Raw genomic sequence first — 12,834 nt, forward strand, 5'->3', positions numbered from 1 at the left:
GTTTCTTTAGGAATCCGCCGTCTTGGTTTGTATAGAAATGAATATTAAGTGATGTAAGAGGTTGGAAATACGTACATCGATGTTTGATGGCTACATATTAAGTTATGGTTATGGTTATGGTTATGGTTATGGATTTAGCAGACGCCTTTGTCCAAAGCGAATCTATGTTAAGTGACATAGACTATAGTCTACACTACACTAAGAGGTTGGAAATAGGCCTACTGGATGGTTGATAATAGGTGACGTTCCTATAAGTAAGACAGTAGGCCTACAGCGATGTGTAGTAGCTAGCTGGTAGTTCTGTATTTCAAGGATTGACAGCTAGAAGTTTGCAATTTAATACTGCAACAAATGTTTTATTTGTTTATATTACAAAAACGGTAGGTAGGCCTATTGGTGTTTGAGCGGCTTGCCGGCTAGTTCAGTAGGCTATTTCAAAGACACTTGCGTTCCTTCCTGTATGTTGGGTCCTTCAACAGAAAACAATAAACTCAGGCTAATTATCGAACAGCAAACAACATTCTGACCAATGAAATTCTTGAAGTGCAACGGCTAATAGACCAATCAGAATGTATTTTATGTATTTTGTGACGTAATCATGCAGATAACCCATGCAGATCAGGTAGCCTACCCACAGCAACTCTGAGTAAGTTCAAGAGTGACTTGCTGTGACATCATAAAGGTTACCAAATGACAAATAGGCATGACATTCTAGAACAAGATATGATTTGGCTACATGTCATTTCTAGCTAACACAATAACTGGATAAACAACCTTGGCCCTCACTCCAAGATGGTTTGTGAAAATGTTGGCAATGAGTTCTGCAAACACCCGGCATGGTACAGACTGGGAACAGAAGTGTTAGCAGTAGAGTCACATCGAGAGAGGGGGCTGCAGGAGGTGCTCTCTACACCTGCTGTGGTCACCACAGAGCTGGAAAGCAGCTGTGCATGCTTCATTATTGGACTTGCCTGTTTTGTTATGTTCGTAATTTGCCTTTGGACCATCAAGTCTAAATTTGAACGGGTAAGTTGCAGGACAAAATGTTGTTGTTTTTTTCATATTACATCTAGTTTCTATCATATTACAATATAGCTCCAACAATTGTACAAAAATGTATTACAAAATTGCACAAATCACATCATGACTTGGAGTCCTTGTAGCAACCTTGAGCGTTGTTAAGGCACACTGATTTTGGAATACTCTGAGTGGTAGTAGAGTGGTTGTAATGCTGTTGTGATTATGCTGGTCAAAATGGTTCTATGTGACTGATGAATGATCCGTTTCCACAACCTCTGGGCAGGTATGCAGCAAGTGTGGGGGACGCCTCATCTGCCAGTGCCTGAGGTCCCTGGAGCAGCTCCTGGTGAAGGTGAAGACCATTGAGCAGCGCATGGGGGTGCTAGAGGACTCCCTGTCCTCCACCAGGCAGCTCACCAGGGCGTCACTGGACGAACCTTTGCTGAAGGAGGATCAATCTGACTGATGAGAAATACTTTTGGATTTTTATTACATTTAATATGTGTTTAATATGAAAATAAAAAAGCTCTGCATATTAGCTCATTTGTTTTTGGAAGGGTTCATTTCCCATCTCTAATCCCAAGTATTTATTTTTGGTGTTTGTTTACCAGACTCTTTTGGAGTAATCAGAGAGAGAATACACATGTCGATACTGATATTGATTTGTGCTTGTTGTGATATGCAACCATTCATTTAGATCTCAAAACAGCTGACCACCTGAATTTAGTCAGTACATCACCGATTAACTGCTGTGTTGAGCTTATCCACAAGATGCCACTGTGACACCCTCATGCAATTGTATTAGGGTTCTCTGGCTGCACTTCTTCATCAATGGTTGGTGGCCAGGTTGAAAGAGCACTTTCATTGCAGTTTGATATGCTGTCATCATTTACATCAAAGGAAATAGAAAACCCATGTAAGCACATACTGTAACACATCCAGCAGGAAGTGTTCCCGTAGAGAATTCTCCCCAGCCCTTTCCAGAGACAAATCACTCTTGCGGGAGGCACTGAGATATGCTCTGACATAGGCCATATGTGTCATGTGACGTGTGTAGAGAAATGGACTGTGGCCTTTACATATATCATGCACATGCTCATTGATGCCCGTAGCAATTTCATCTGCAAACACATCATGGTGGCATAAGCATTCAGCAATAAATGTCTGTGGATAGCAGGAGGAGCTAGATTGTCATAGCACAGCATCTCATACCATAAGATATAAGTCTTTGTGCTACATTATGCCAAGACTAGAATTAGATCTTCAGCAGCACTAAGTCAAAGAGGAGGTAGACCACCGTACCAACAACAACACCACCTCACACTAGCCTGTATGCCACATGGTTGGCAGTCCAAAATGAGATTTTCTCTCATGTTAGCTTGTCACTGATGGGAGCCCAGTAATGAGCTCATTTGAGGAACACCTCCCCTGGTTAGAGAACCGGAGGGAGGGAGGGTCGGCAGTGGCGGTGGGCGAGGGCCTGGAGTGAGGGATTCTCAGGCAGGTTGTTTTGCCGCCTTGATCCTCATCACTGTCTTGTTATTACTCTGTGATAGGGCTCCCTTCATTTCCTGCCATCAGCAGTGTCCAAGCAGAGGGGGAAGAGATTGCTTTGAGCCAACACAGACAGCATTTATCAAAGGACAGAGCCCAAATCCCACACATACACATATCTTCCACACAACATGCTATTTTCATTTAAAAAAAACATCAAATACACCAGTGGAATAAATCATAGCAACAACATTTCTCAATCTCCTATGTGATCCATTTTGTAGACAGTAGATGCATTACAATACAGCTTTTTCAGCTTCAGCTGCATACTGGCCGGGTTCCCAGTGCAGTTCTTTCAATCATAGTTTAGCTCTGACTGTACTAAACATACGGTTACTGGATTTCAAAAACGTGTGTAGTGTCATCATATCATCTTTGTACTTGATATATACTGTCATATCATATAACTGTTATATATTTATTTTCGCTAGAGAAGGAGAGGGCAAATTCTGGGGTTTGATCATCGGGACCTCTCATGTTTTCACAGCTCTGTTGCTGATGTTGCTGCCGCCCAGCCAGCTAAGTCATCTTCAGAGGCAGGCTCACAAGCGATAACACATCACAGATTTAAGAGACAGGAGGCCCCTCTGGAGGGCCTCGGCCTTCTGGTGTACACACGCACTGAATTGATGACGCTGGGCCGTCACTCTGGAGTCCATACATTCTGCGCGGTGACAACACAAATAATTGCCTATATCAAACGTCTCTCTGTCCAGTCCAGTCCACACACACACACACACACACACTTTCTCACTCACACACACACACACACACACAGAGACACACACTTCAAATGCACTGTGAGGAGTGAGCCAAGACCAGTCACCCGAGGCTGGAGGATACGCTGGGTCATCATCACATCAAACAACAGAGGCAATGATGTGTGCTGAGTGAAATATACACTGTACAGTTGTGTACGGTGAAAACCATCCTCTGTGTCAATGAGCCATGCTTACTGGAGGTCTGAACACACTCATCAGGGGACGATGTGCCTGGGCCCTGCCTGGGTCCTGCCTCCCCTCCGCTCCGCTGTGGGTCTGATCCGCTCAGCTCTGTTCTTCTCGCCTCTGTTCTGCCCACACAGTCCCTGTTGACCGAAGCCGGATTAAAAGCCACGTGGACGGAGGGAGACAAACGAACCAACAGCGCGCCGCTCCCACTGTGGGGATTACAGAATGCAGCGAACGACTGCTGGGGTCTCGGAGAGCAGGCGTGGTGTGTGTTTCTGTTAGAGGCTTTTCATTTTATTTGAGCCCAAAAAAAAGAGGAGAATGAGGAGAAGCAAGCCCCCCCCCCCCCCCCAAAAAAAAGATTTTAATATGTATGACTTGCCTGTGTAGATGTGTATGCTAGTGTCAAATTGGCATTGAAGGGGTAAAATAATGAGTGTCTCTGTGTGTGTGTGTGTGTGTGTGTGTGTGTGTGTGTATGTGTGTGTGTGTGTGTGTGTGTTTGTGTGTGTGCAGTGTGAATGGAAGCCAGAGGGATTCTGGAAACTGCCGTTTCAGTGTTTTACTTTAATTGGAAATGAAACAGCTCAAAGCCATTCTAAAAGGAGGTAGTGGACTGAGCTGATTAAAATATGCTCTCTCATAACTGACTTTATTCCCTAGTTTGTTTGATTGAAGTGTATCACCACATGGTTCTTTCCCATAGCTGTCCTTAAGTACAGTTTGTGGAAGGCTTGAGGTGTCAGAATAGTAGGCAGCAGGTCTCCCACTCAAGTGTGCAGAGGACTGAAGCCATGATCATACTCACTCACAGACATGCGCAAACAACTTGCAATACTGATATTATATGTATGGCATTGTACTTTGAAGTCAACTTGGAGTCCGTCCATATGGGCAGCTGGTGCCTTTGTAGAGCTGTGGCCGCTTGGACAAGCAATAACTAACTGATGTTATGTAAATAAACACTAACATAACATGGCAACTGACACTCAGACAGTCTTTTTATTGGCTATAATAGCCTCTACAAATATTATCTTAGTGTCTGGTTTTATGTTCTTTCAAAAATATTTTTGTAGTATTTGTAGTACATATTTTTGTAGTATTTGTGTACATTTATATTGCTGTTTACCTTTGTATTTTGTACTAGACATAGTAATCTCCATAGCACATACTCTGCATAACATATCACTGCTTTTTTCCACTTATGCATACTGTTCCCTGCCTGGAATCTAAAAAATCTGGTAGATAAATACCAGTACATGAGTTATGATTGGACTGGAATTAAGAGTTGATGTCAATGTAAATCAGTGAAGGATTGTTGTATGTAAACACACAGATGCACACAGAGAGACACAGCGAGGGAAAGAAACACACATGGAAATACACAAGAGGGAACATGTGAGGCATAGAGAGACAAGTGAGAGTGACAGCCATCCACAGGGACAGCAGGTCAGGCTTGATTGAACATGGCCCCTGAGACACTGTCATTATAGTATACTGTATCCCACAGAGTCTCACATTACACACATGATGAGATGGATAAAGCATTTATGAACTGCTAACAAGCATGATCTGTAATGACAGCGTCTATGGAAAATCAGCCCGCAGAGGGTTGGAGGCCAAACACACCTCTGCAGGCTATACTAATTCTGCAGCTATTATTCTCTCTCTCTCTCTCTCTCTCTCTCTCTCTCTCATCATTTGTTTCACAGTATGGGCCAAGCCTTTCACTCAGTAATGCTATATGCACAGGTATCCCTCAGCATTCCTCTCACTATGACAAAGCTCACTTTAAGCTCACTTTAAACTTGATACGTACACTCCTAAAACAAAAGCTGTGTATATTTAATGCATTGCAACAACAAAGCAGTATTAGTCAATACTATTCTTTAACTGAAAATGTCTCTGCATCAAAGTAATCACAGGCATTTTCCGGAGGACAAAGTTGATTTGGCCTATTGATTTCATCCAAAAATGTACAGCTACAAATGTGGATGTTGGTCCCAGGAAAACTATAAACATAAAAGCAGTTCTCATTGGTATTCCTCTCCACTGTCCTGCTCACACATTGATTTATGTTATGTGGATCCACTCGTGGAATGTGTTGTTTGTTGTTGGCACAAAATGAGTGAGGCTAGCAGAGAGACACCCTGCCCTGTATTTCTTTTATTTGGTTGCTGCTGTGCTTGAATGTGTAATCAGCCAGATGCATTCTCAACACCACCACCACCATACAAAGTCTTTTGGAGCTTCCAGAACATGCGGTTTGTTCAACATCTAAGTTTACTTGATGTCTTTTCATCCATGAAGAGAGAGGGAGGGTGGGAGGGATGAATAACAAGTGAGCTAGATATGGGAGACCCTTGCCCTAATCCACACAAGACCCCTTAAAAAACTCCAAACTAAGAGAAAATCCATGAAACAGCTGCAGGCATCCACAGTGGAGTCATTCGGCCTGTTCCCCTCAGTGCTGGTATAAAAGCGAGTTGACCAGATGAAATCGGTGTGGATTTATAAGTTATTGCATGTATGGTCCATTTGATTGAGGAGGGCAAGATCAGAGCCAAGTGATAGTTTTGTTTGTTTGTTTTGTGCACTGCTCTCATTCATCCTTGCGTTCTCTCTATTTGACCTCTCCAGTAAATGAAGATAATTTCACCCCTTCTTTCCTAATTTTGTCTACTCATATCACAGTCTAGTTCACTTCAGTCTGCCCTGATACCACACAGTCTAAACATTCTGTAGTTGGTGGGCAGGTCAGCTGACAGGATCTCAATAGATTTGAGTTTAAAGGGAATGCTCCTGTGGCTGGCTGCCTTGGTGCAGCATGTGATGATTACAACGTTTGGCAGATTTTATTTTTGACTCTTTCGACTCAAACCCTCTTGGCTGGGCTACTAGGTGTTATCTGTCCGTGAAGATGGCTAAGGGAAGCACCCACAAATAGAGTGCGGAGATACATCTGATACTCTGCCACATCTCGTTTCTCCCGCCAGGCAGGTCCAGCAACTTTGTCTGATGTTGTAGTCATGCAGCTGGCTGGGAGAAAAGTGTTGCCCTGATGTCATTACATGTCTTAGTCAACATAAGCCAAAAATATAACTTCTTTTTCACACAAGAGGTCAGGTGTTACAGCTCAATACTTCAGCAACTTTTTTCCAACATCTTTTACCACCAAGTCCAGTAGCCGTCTTTAGCTTGCAGGCATCCCACGGTGTGGCGGGATGAAAAGTCCATCTCACTGGTAGTTTCTATATCATTCTATGGAATTCAGATTAAGGGAGAGTGTGCTTTCCTCTACAGTGGTGGAACAGGTCCACCTGGCCGACTTTGTACTGTTTCAAAAGCCCACCACCTGTCAACTGGGAGTCTGGAAGGAGTCTGGAAATGAAAGAAGGCAGCAGCAGTCTTTGCACTTTCACTGAAAGTGTGTGGATGAATGAATAGTGGCAATGGATTTCACCATCTTTCTCTCTCTCTCTCTCTCTCTCAATCTTGCTTTCTCAGCTTTATTGACAGCCCCCCCACACACACACACACACACACACAGACACACACAAACACTTTATTGACTTACACGACTTTTCCTCTGATAACACTTTGTTTCATCTCCCTGCCAACCCCATGTTTATCTTTCCTAATGGCACACTGCTTCCCTGACTGCCTTTTGTTTCCACTTTCCTTGTTGACAGCGTGACAGTGCCAATGTGAGAGTGAGAAAAGGAAGATGAGGCTTGAAGAGGAACTCAGGAAATTTTGACACCTCCATATGGGTTATGTTGGGATAGCCCTCTCAATAAACAAACACACTGTTGTGATGGTTGACGTGAGTGGAGACAGCTCCCAGAGAGCACGGAGAACATCAGAGTGTTACCCACATCTGTTTACAGTACGCTGCTGTGACACGATTACCTCCTTTAGCGTCAATAGAAAATCCTCCGTGCTGCGTGCTGCGATTAGGCTGCCTGCAGTGACGCCGCCGCCACTTAACCATGTGTGTATCACATCTATGCCTACTTTGAAGTGGCGACAGCACCGCTACAGCTGCTGTCAAAGCTACCGCTGCTGCCTCAGTGTTCACTTAAAAATGTTCTCCCAGTCCTGATGACTGTCAGTCAGTCTAGACCTGTCCTGCTCCTCGGTCATGCCCAGGGTGTGAGTGGAGGAGACGACAAGATGACAGCAGCACCGGGGGACCGCGACAAGGCGTCAACATCAAAGCCCTGCCGAGGAGCGGAGGAAACGCCGCTGACACCCGCCCTGTCATGCCTGTGTCACTTCGCATATCTGTGCTGCATGGAGAACAACATGCAAAGGCACGCGAATGTCAAGTGGTTGCAACCAACTCAGGTCAATTGCTATTGGAACATGTTGATGGAGAACAAATGTGGAGGAAAACAGCATCTAGTGAGAGGAATGCAGGGGAATAGATCACTGGGAATGGAAGATGATATGCAACCTGCCCTGCAGAGTATGACCTGAAGGGCCTCTTCATCACCTAAAAGCCTCAAAAGTTATGGAAAGATATTGAGAAATGTAGTCTAATTTCTAATGTTCTGATGCATCGCTGGGCATTTCTTGACTATACCCACTGTGATATCTATGTGTCAGTTGTTTTGAGGTAAAATATTCTCTTTTCAATGTAAATTAGTTTAGTTTAAGTTGTCAGGGAGACAGACAACTCTAAATTATTGTCTGTGGTAAATTACAGTTTTCAGCAAACATGCTACTAGACACACTGTTATGTTGGAAAATCCAGAATGCTCCTCTAATGGCTACTGCCCCACAAGCATAACTGTCTTTCCCCTGTCAGACTTCTGATGTTATCATGAACACCTGACCTGCGCCATGGGCCTTTCCTGAATCCAGAGCACAACAGTCATGCATGAGCCAAGCATGCTGAACAAAGGTCAGGTCAGTCTGATCTTCTACAATACACTGGGCTTTTCTCCGCTGCAGAGACTCCTGTGTAAGCCTAGGGAGCATATTTTAAAACCAGGAATCAGAAATGACAGGTCCTGGAGGAACTCTCCTCATCCTCATCCTCCTCTTCCTTCTCCTCCTCTCGCTTCCCCTGCACCTCCTCCGCTGCAAGAGGATGGGGGGTGGCAGTTCACGCACGACTCACACTCTAACTCCTCAAGAATACAAATAGGGCAGAGACCAATCACAAAACTCCCTTGCTAATACCCTGGCTGGAAGATGAGAATATGAAGGAGAATATAAAGATGATAGGTTTTACAGTAACCCCCCTCCAATATTCCAATGTGCACATTCAGTTAGCCTCAGAGCTAACTGGATGTGTGTTGGCATTCCTGTTTTGAAGCCCCATTTTGTCATGCAAGTTTATTCAAGACTGGATTACTGGACTGCCTGAAGAGGGACTCAATCTTCAATTTTTTTAAGGGGTATCCTAAACTCTTCTGATCTCTCTAATCTACCTTCTTTTCACTCTCCTCTTTTTCTCAGTCTCAAGCCTTTCTATTTTTTCCTCGCCAGCTTATCCATCTACTGACAGAACCTTCACCTCTTTCTGCCACTATCATCTGCTGCTTCCCCAACTCTCCTCACAGATTTAGCCTCTCCTGGTGAGGGAGCTATTCAGACAGCTGAGACAAGACCCTGTCCTGTCTAATCTTAAAAGCACAGCTGCCTTGATAGGTAAAGGGAAGTGCTAGCCCTCTTTAGATGGTGAATAAATGCCTGACTTATGTGTGCAGGCACAGATATTAGGGTGACTGACCTATAAATGTGCTCAAGCTTCAGCAGAAAACTCGTTGACTTTGTCGAGGGGGATAAAAAAAACTGAATTATACATTGAATATTGAATAAAATGTAATGAATGCAGGAAAGTACAGCTCTGGAGAAAATCTGAAATGCCAACTAATGCCACCTCAATCAGACCCTATATATTCATTAATAATTGATTACATTGGAAATTCTGCACAATGCATACATGTAATACAGTAAAAAGGAGGCTCACTATTGAGTTGCTCATCTTACCTTAAGCTTATTAGCAACATGTCACACAAATTGAGGTGCAGCTGAAGACTGCTGGGTTGGTAGGACAGAGCAAGGCAGTCTGAGGCCTGGAGGCATGTTCATATCAACAATGAACAGAAACTATCAGCGAGTACTTTGTAGGCTGTAGACCTCGCTGTATTTCTCATTTACAGTACTAAAATGCCTGCTTTTCCGGTATACAGTTTTTCACAACTGCTAAAACCTATTTTCTGAACATTTCCATCCTTCTCTCTAAACTGTAAACACAAAGCCCCATTCTCAATACTTTGTTTATACTGGATTTACAGTAAATGTTGAGTTATGAAACCTTTTCGCTTTGTTTTGTTTTTTTAGATGCAATATGTATTGTATAAACAAATATCTCCTGGAGCTATATGAGCTGACCTGAACATTTTTTATTTTTTTTTATTTTTTGTGCGTAATGATTGCTCAGTAGTGTTTTCATTTTTGACTGCTTTTTGAGATGATCTGAAGACAGTGTTTAGTTTTAAGCAGGTGCAATTGTTCTGAGGCGATTGTTCAGTTTTGTCAGTTATGTTCAGATTGTTCCGCAGGTCTAAGCCCGCTCTGCTACCAGTCTCCATTGATGGGGTCAACGTGGAGGTGGTAAGCACCTACAAGTATCTGGGTCTCCACCTGTACAATAAACTGGACTGATCAGCCAACACTGAGGCACTCTACAAGAAAGGACAGAGCAGGCTGTACTTCCTGAGGAGCCTGCGGTCCTTCAATGTGTGCAGCAAGCTCCTCAGGATGTTCTACCAGTCTGTTGTGGCCAGCGTCCTCTTCTATGCAGGTGTATGCTGGGGAGGAAGCACAAAGAAGAAGGATGCTGGGTGACTTGACAGGTTGGTAAGGAAGGCTGGCTCTGTAGTGGGAGCTGAACTGGAGTGCTTCACTTCAATATCTGACAAAAGGTCCCTGAACAAACTGATCAACATCTTAGACAATGAATGTCATCCATTGTCTAAGGGGCTTGTTCTGGGAAAGGCCCAGTATGCTGAAGCGTGATGGTCTCCACCCAAACCAACATGGAGCCAGGCTACTCTCTGACAACATAGCGTCCACACTGAGGCATTGACATTCCGTAGAAAATATTACAGATTCACGCCCCCCAGGTATTGATTCGAATGGCATTATACATGTGGATGGGTCTGAGAATGTTTTCTGCAGGGTAACATACAATACTACTACCATAGATCAAGCTGCTTCATGCAATAGCATGACTTATGCTTATAGTTCTATTCCAACGTTGATTTCTACCAAACGTATAGTAAAAAGAAAAGACAAATTTAAAACTAGAAACCTAACCAATATTCTTTCCATACCTCAGCATATTCCTCAAAAGCCAGAGGCATTTTCAGCTAACATGGGTTTACTGAATATAGGTGCACTTACTACCAAAACCTTTGCAATCAATGATTTTATTAGTGAAAAACAATTGGATTTTCTGTTTCTTGTTGAAACCTGGCTGACTTCAGACAGCGAAGCTGTTCTTGTTGAAACTTGTCCCCCAAATTATAATTTCTTCCACTCAATTAGACAAGGCAAACGAGGTGGTGGAATTGCCTCCATTCTCTCAAACAAATATAGTTGCACTAGAGTCAACTTTGGTGAATTCGCTTCCTTTGAGTACATTGCCCTCACTCTGAAGGCTGACCCAGCTGTACTTCTATTAACCTTATACCGCCCTCCTAAACTATGGGCTGGCTTTCTCGACCAGTTTTCTGAACTTATGTCGCTCATCATCACTAGCTATGATCGATCGGATAATTGTAAATGGCGACTTTAATATTCATGTCAATAAGACAACTGATGCTAAAGCCAGTAAGTTCCTTAATGTGTTGGACAGTTTAGAGCTAAAGCAGCATGTTACAGGACCCACCCACAACCTTGGCAACACCCTCGAACTAGTCATTTCTAGAGGGATAGAAGTCACAGACTTATCAGTAAATGATATAAATATGTCTGATCATTATTGTGTATCTTTTAATATAGTACTACATACTCCAAAAATTCATCCCGAAATTGCAATCAAATCGCGACTCTTGGACATTAGAGCAGAACAGCAGTTCAATGCTCTTATAGACTCCATAAATTTAGATATTTTAAATCATCCCATTGATCAAATGGTAGAGGCTCTCAATCATGAATTAGGCGCTATGCTTGATAGAGTGGCACCCTTAAAGACTAAAAAAAGGCCCTGTAGCAAACTGACACCTTGGATGAACGAAAATATCCATGATCTAAAAAGATCATGTAGAAAAGCTGAGAGAACATGGAGAAAAACTAAGTTACAGGTTCACCGTGCCATTCTAAAAGAAAAAATAGCAAATTATAATAGAGCTATTCGGAATGAGAGAAGGAACCACTTCTCTAAGGTAATTGCTGAAAACAGTGGAAACTCTAGGGTGTTGTTCTCTACCATTGATAGGCTATTGCATCAAACACCTTTTGATACACTCAGTCAGGCATCCTCTCTAAGATGCGAAGAATTTGCAGACTTCTTCAAAAACAAAGTCATTTCTATAAGGGAGGCTATTGGTAACCAGTTTTGGGAGTAATGCGTTACAAAAGTAATGTAATTACTGTAATGTATTGCTGTTTGCGGTAACGTGGTAATGTAAGGCATTACAAAAAAAAATTGGGTAATATTTACTCGGTACAAACTTCAGTAATGCGCGTTACAATGCATTTTAACCCAAAATTAGGCGCTTGTTTTGTTTTGATACATATTCGCAAACACCACCGCGAGAACAACAGACGAGAAAAAATCCGCGCAAAATAGTAGAACGTATCTCCTGATACTGGTTGAAGATGACTGTGGCTGCAGCAGACTCAAAGTCGGACTCTATTTGCGGGATGGACATAAGCCTACGCTCATTATTTTTAGCTTGTCAGAGACAAGGATATGAAGAACATAATAGTTAGTGCACTTTGTGTGCGAAACCAAAAGATCTCACTATGCCTCGCGAAATAGCACAAGTCATTTAATGAAACATCTAAAGTGGTGCCACGCTAATCTTTTTTATTCTTGATAAAACACAAACTATGTTCTTCTACTGCATGACAGCTTTGAGCTGTGAACTTGAATTAAAGAGAATAAAGGGATAGAAATGCAGAAAAAGATTGTGTAGCCTGGCAGTGCCACAGCTCCCACCACGCGCATCACGCACTTTGCGTAGGGCACCAAAGGACAGAGGGGGCACCCAAATGTAACCAATGAATAGTAGCTTTACTGCAAACTGCGTTTCACTGTTCATCAATAACGTTTACAATGTCAGAA

This window comes from Alosa pseudoharengus, unplaced genomic scaffold (genome assembly GCF_046254945.1).
Source record: "Alosa pseudoharengus isolate Yale_2024_CS ecotype anadromous, Long Island Sound unplaced genomic scaffold, YU_APseudo_1.1 YU_APseudo_1.1_scf_22, whole genome shotgun sequence".
Lineage (NCBI taxonomy): Eukaryota > Metazoa > Chordata > Actinopteri > Clupeiformes > Clupeidae > Alosa > Alosa pseudoharengus.